Genomic DNA, 6,000 nt, shown 5'->3' on the forward strand with positions numbered 1-6,000 from the left:
ACCAGTCCCTAATCCCTGCATTGTCATTATCTATTGTAGGTATTAAGGGTGAGCTTAATAATATGTTGGTCATCTCCTCTAGTTCCAACTGGATGTTCCCCAAACTGTCTTGCATCTTTTGTTCTCTGCTACCTAGGGAGGAGACTTTCTCTTCATCTTCCTTCTTATTTATCTCTTCCACAGTCTGATTCTCTCTTGGAACCTCACTACCTTCTATTAGGCCTTTAAGCTTTCCATTACTTCCAATGGGGGTTTGAAACAGCACAACACTATTCCCCCCTTCGTCTTCACTTCCTCTTCTTCTTCCTCCTCGTCTTCCTCTCTTCTTAATTGGACACTAACTGTCTCAACGTTTTTACACTTGTTTGCGTATGATAACGGGCAACTTCTAAAGCTGTGGGTTTTTTCCCCACACAGGTGACACATTATTTTTTCTCGACAATTCCTCGTCAGGTGACCCAACTCTCCACAATTCTTACATTTCTCTTGTTTACAGTCAGCCGCTACGTTCCCTTCCTGCTCGCATTTTCTGCACATTTTCGGTTGACCACTATAGAAGATTATCCGTCTTATAGCACCAATTTGTATAGTTGGTGGTAGGTGTTTGAGGTCTCCTTCCTCACTAACTTTCAACTTTATCTGAAAGTTGTAATACCCTGTTTTAATTCCGTTCTCGTCCCTTCCTGCTATCCCTCTCTCCACTCTACAAAATCTTCCTAACCATTGTTGAATGACTTCAATTCTTATTTTTTCAGATAGCATGGCGACAGTAATAGATTTTGTCTCTCGCTGTGCTAGAGACCGCATTGTCATATCTATTAACACCACTTCTGACTCCCTTTTCTCCCGCCAAACCTTAATACACCTTTCCACCAACATGCTATTTGTTAAACACCACCTGTTCTTTATTTTTTTGTTCAGTTGAACAATTAAAATCACCAACAACAATTAGGTTTTTTTCATTTGCCATTGTGATTTCTAAGCATCTTAACATTTCCATTCTCTGGACTGGCGTTGCTGGTGCGTATACATTTATCATATTCATAGTATTATTTCCTTTTACTAGTTTTACTTTCATTAATCTCCCTTTTATAATTTCTTCAGATCCTTTTATTTCTATCTCCTTATTCTTTATTAATACCCCTATTCCTGCACTTTTATTTTCATTCGTTCCTGAAAATACTGAGTTACCTTCTTTCCAATCCTTCGCATACTTTTCATACGATTTCTCGCCCGGTAAACTACATTCTTGTAAACAAAAAACATCTGCCGAAATATCTTTCAGAAAAGAAAAAACAATTCTTCTCCTCTCTTTCCTCTGGATACTTCTGACATTAATTGTTACTATTTTCAATTTCATTTTTTCTTCCCAGTGTTTTTTTCTACCTCCCCTTCTATTCTCCCCTTATTTACTCCCGCTGCATTTTTCTTGGCTTTTTTTGTGCCTTTTCTCTCTACTTTCCACTCCTCTACTCCCTTCATTCCTGTTGTGGACAGGAACCCTTCCATATCTTTAGTTTCTAAAAAGGATGGTGTTGTTCCCCATTCTTGGCATATTTTCTCCATTTCTTCCACCTTTCCAGAATTTCCTGGAGATAGTAAGTCAGGGCCCCGTTTCCGTTGTAACGTGGGGTTGATTTTCATTTCCCCCATTTCTTCTCTCATCTTCTCCTGCACTATATTTTCTACCATCGCTTTTGCCGGTGATTGGCATACACTTGCAGTGCCACTCAATATTTCCATTATTTCTTCCGTGTGGAAGAGTATATCCTGCGAATACTGGTCAATCCTGCTTTCAGCACTGTCTTTTTCTGTCTTGTCTTCCATAAAATTCCACACATCACTCTCTCCACAACTCTTTACCTCTTCTTTTTCTTCCTCCATCTTTCCGGTTGTCGGTTCTGGATCTTCTTTACCATTTGTTCTCCTTTCACCTCCTAGTTTTTCCTCTCTCTGCCTTTCTTCCCCTTCCATCTCCTCTTCTGATTCTTCATCCAACAGTGCTATGACTTTATCAGTCTTATTTACTTTAACAATATTCGCATATGAGACAGGGCAGTCCTTAAAGGCATGTGCCTCCTGTCCACATAAATTGCAGATTATTTGTTTTCTACATTCCCTGGTGCTATGTCCTTCTTCTTTACAGTTCCGACATTTTACTACTATGCATTCCAAAACCTTGTGACCCTCCTTACCACACCTCCTACACACTTGAGGCTGGCCAGGATAGAACACATGTCCTCTCACTGCTCCTATCTGTATAACGGGGGGCAGGTGTATCACCCGATCTGTGTCCCTCTCTTTCTTCAAAATTATATCAAATTTATACAGCCCATTCTTAATACCGTCATCATCAGTCATCTGCATACTACTCTTGACATCACAATACTGCAATAACCACGTGGAAATATCTTGAATTTTAACTTTTTCTGTATACATGATAACATTTACTTTTTTGTCAAGTCTATCACTCAATGGGACGATCAAAAATTTATCCAAAATCAAGTTCACCTCTTTCTCCCTCTCTACTGTTCGCACACATTTGTCATACAAATATCTTGTCTTAAAAACCACTTCAAAAGTAGTTTTTCCTGGAAAGGCAAATAGAAAATCAATCTCACCAGGGATGAACTTTAAAGTCTTCTGCAAAACCTCAATACTGAACTCTTTTCTCTCCATTTGTTCTTCCTTCAGCTCAAAACGAACCACGTTCCTCCTCTCTCTCCCATCAATTGGAATCCGTGATGCTGGTCTTCCTCCTCCTCTTCCAACTTCCGATCCATCTTCTCTCTCCGATCCCATTCTTCTGTTGGAACCACCAAGTAACACCATTTCCGCCATCCTTCTCCTAAAAATTGAATTCGCCGCGCACCAAGGGAAACAGAAAAACAGGGTGGTGGACAAGCCAACCTACCCAGCTCTGGATCCAAGGCCGTGGGGCGCTCCCTACACCTGACAGCGAAGAACCAAAGGTATCTCCCCTGCCAGGTAAGTATGAGTTGTACAGCCCGTCGCTCAACCTCCCTCTTCCGCGGCTTCATCGCTCGCCGGCGGGCGACGTGCCCCGCCGTCCTCGAACCTTCGTGGTCCTTCGGGCTCCTTCGGCCTGCTTCGGGCTCCATCGGCCTCCAGAGCACGCATGCGCACGAGCGAGCAGCTGGCCTGACGCCCCTGTGCTCCGTGACCCGGATGATGGGGTTGCACCGACCTCACCTCCTTGATTAGACAGGTTTCGGCAGAAGAACCCGAGGTGCACTTCGCTCTTATGCAAACCAGCCACCCATCTCTGGAGCTTATTGGCTGGAAGAGAAACAGAAGGGGTAGACACTGGGCGGGACGCTGAATGAGAAACAGCCGCCCAACAGCGTGGACAGGCGGCTGGAGGCAAAGCTGCGAAAGAGGAAGGCGACCCTGCTTTCCGTAGAGAGAGAGAGAGAGAGAGAGATAGAGAACCCCTCGGCGTGGGCGCTCGCGCACAGCAGCAAAGCACCTTCGGGGAAGGGAGATGCGGGGCAGCGCTGCGTACCCGTCCGAGACGAGAGCCGGTGCTTGCCCTTTGATGCCACTGTGGGATTCCACGTTAGGATGGACACGAGGTTGCCGGCTGTTTCTGGAAGATGCCTCACGTTCTATCTCTCTATGTATCTATCTATCTATCTATACATAAACGTGGGTGGCGGGATTTGGTCGGCGACAGCGAGAGAGCCGACAGAAGGGGTCCAGCATAAAGGATAAAGAACATTCAAATTCAAAAATCATTCTGAAAATTTCAAAAGAAAGAATAAAAATGGAAGAAAGATAGGGGAGAAATAAAACAGAAAAAAAAAAAAACATTGGGCTGTCGTTTAGTAAAGAGGGCTTCCAACCTTGCCTATATGGGGAGAGAAAAACTTGCCGCTTTCGTTTACGGCCATACCACCTTGAATACGCCCGATCTCGTCCGATCTCGGAAGCTAAGCAGGGTCGGGCTCGGTTAGTACTTGGATGGGAGACCGCCTGGGAATACCGGGTGCTGTAAGCTTTTGCCTTTCTGCCAGCAGGGGTCACCCTTTTCGCTGTCTTTTTCTTTTCCTCCTTTCACCCGTGTCAGAAAGCTGGCACTTGGCAGCAAGTAAAGCAGCTTGAAATAAGTAAAGTTGCACAAAAAGGATGGATGGATGAAAGAAAGAAAGTGCACTCAGTTCCACTTCTCTCCACTTTATTCTCTTCACATCACTCACTGTTCCATGCTGCTGTCAAAGGAGGTGAGAGAACTTAAAAATATTAATAATGCAGTAATGGTACACATGTGGGTAGGTAGAAATAAATAAATAAATAATCAATCAATTTCTTATCATTTTTTTTTTTTTATGGGGGGAGTTTCCTTTATATAAATTCAATAACTAAATTATTAATTAATTAATTAATTAATTAATCAATTAAAATTAATATTTTTTTATCATTATTTTTAGGGGGGGGGTGTTCCTTTAAATAAATAAATAATCTTTAGGATCTTCTGTATTTATCACAGGTTTAAGTACCTTGCTCATGGGAAAGGCGCTATATAAATACAATGTATTATTAGTATTACTATCACTTTGATGTCCCACTTCTGCTGTTGTCTCATTGGCTCCTGCTTCATTTTCACCCAAACAACCAGTTTCCACTCCACAACGAAAAGATAAAAAGCTTTTTCAGTCTGTCTTTTGAACCAAAGTTATCAGGGGACACTGGGTGGGACGCTGAATGAGAAACAGCCGCCCAACAGCGTGGACATGCGGCTGGAGGAAAACCTGCGAAAGAGGAAGGCGACCCTGCTTTCCGTAGAGAGAGAGAGAGAGATCGAGAGAGAGAGAGAGAGAGAGATAGAGAACCCCTCGGCGTGGGCGCTTGCGCACAGCAGCAAAGCACCTTCGGGGAAGGGAGATGCGGGACAGCGCAGCATACCCGTCCGAGATGACAGCCGGTGCTTGCCCTTTGATGCCACTGTGGGATTCCACGTTAGGATGGACACGAGGTTGCCGGCTGTTTCTGGAAGATGCCTCACGTTCTATCTCTCTATGTATCTATCTATCTATCTATCTATACATAAACGTGGGTGGCGGGATTTGGTCGGCGACAGCGAGAGAGCCGACAGAAGGGGTCCAGCATAAAGGATAAAGAACATTCAAATTCAAAAATCATTCTGAAAATTTCAAAAGAAAGAATAAAAATGGAAGAAAGATAGGGGAGAAATAAAACAGAAAAAAAAAAAAACATTGGGCTGTCGTTTAGTAAAGAGGGCTTCCAACCTTGCCTATATGGGGAGAGAAAAACTTGCCGCTTTCGTTTACGGCCATACCACCTTGAATACGCCCGATCTCGTCCGATCTCGGAAGCTAAGCAGGGTCGGGCTCGGTTAGTACTTGGATGGGAGACCGCCTGGGAATACCGGGTGCTGTAAGCTTTTGCCTTTCTGCCAGCAGGGGTCACCCTTTTCGCTGTCTTTTTCTTTTCCTCCTTTCACCCGTGTCAGAAAGCTGGCACTTGGCAGCAAGTAAAGCAGCTTGAAATAAGTAAAGTTGCACAAAAAGGATGGATGGATGAAAGAAAGAAAGTGCACTCAGTTCCACTTCTCTCCACTTTATTCTCTTCACATCACTCACTGTTCCATGCTGCTGTCAAAGGAGGTGAGAGAACTTAAAAATATTAATAATGCAGTAATGGTACACATGTGGGTAGGTAGAAATAAATAAATAAATAATCAATCAATTTCTTATCATTTTTTTTTTTTATGGGGGGAGTTTCCTTTATATAAATTCAATAACTAAATTATTAATTAATTAATTAATTAATTAATCAATTAAAATTAATATTTTTTTATCATTATTTTTAGGGGGGGGGTGTTCCTTTAAATAAATAAATAATCTTTAGGATCTTCTGTATTTATCACAGGTTTAAGTACCTTGCTCATGGGAAAGGCGCTATATAAATAAAATGTATTATTAGTATTACTATCACTTTGATGTCCCACTTCTGCTG

At 42.6% G+C, this 6,000-nt stretch overlaps 1 protein-coding gene and 2 non-coding genes across 3 annotated transcripts in view; all 3 read left to right on the forward strand.

Annotated features, from left to right (window-relative positions):
- Positions 1-6,000, forward strand: part of LOC127527749 (zinc finger CCHC domain-containing protein 3) — a 227,314-nt gene that overhangs the window by 165,308 nt on the left and 56,006 nt on the right. The window lies entirely within an intron of this gene.
- LOC127528082 (5S ribosomal RNA) lies at positions 3,903-4,021 on the forward strand. The gene has a single exon (XR_007935226.1). It is a non-coding gene; the product is annotated as a 5S ribosomal RNA (ribosomal RNA).
- LOC114643221 (5S ribosomal RNA) lies at positions 5,307-5,425 on the forward strand. The gene has a single exon (XR_003714723.1). It is a non-coding gene; the product is annotated as a 5S ribosomal RNA (ribosomal RNA).

Source organism: Erpetoichthys calabaricus, chromosome 5 (assembly GCF_900747795.2).
Source record: "Erpetoichthys calabaricus chromosome 5, fErpCal1.3, whole genome shotgun sequence".
Lineage (NCBI taxonomy): Eukaryota > Metazoa > Chordata > Cladistia > Polypteriformes > Polypteridae > Erpetoichthys > Erpetoichthys calabaricus.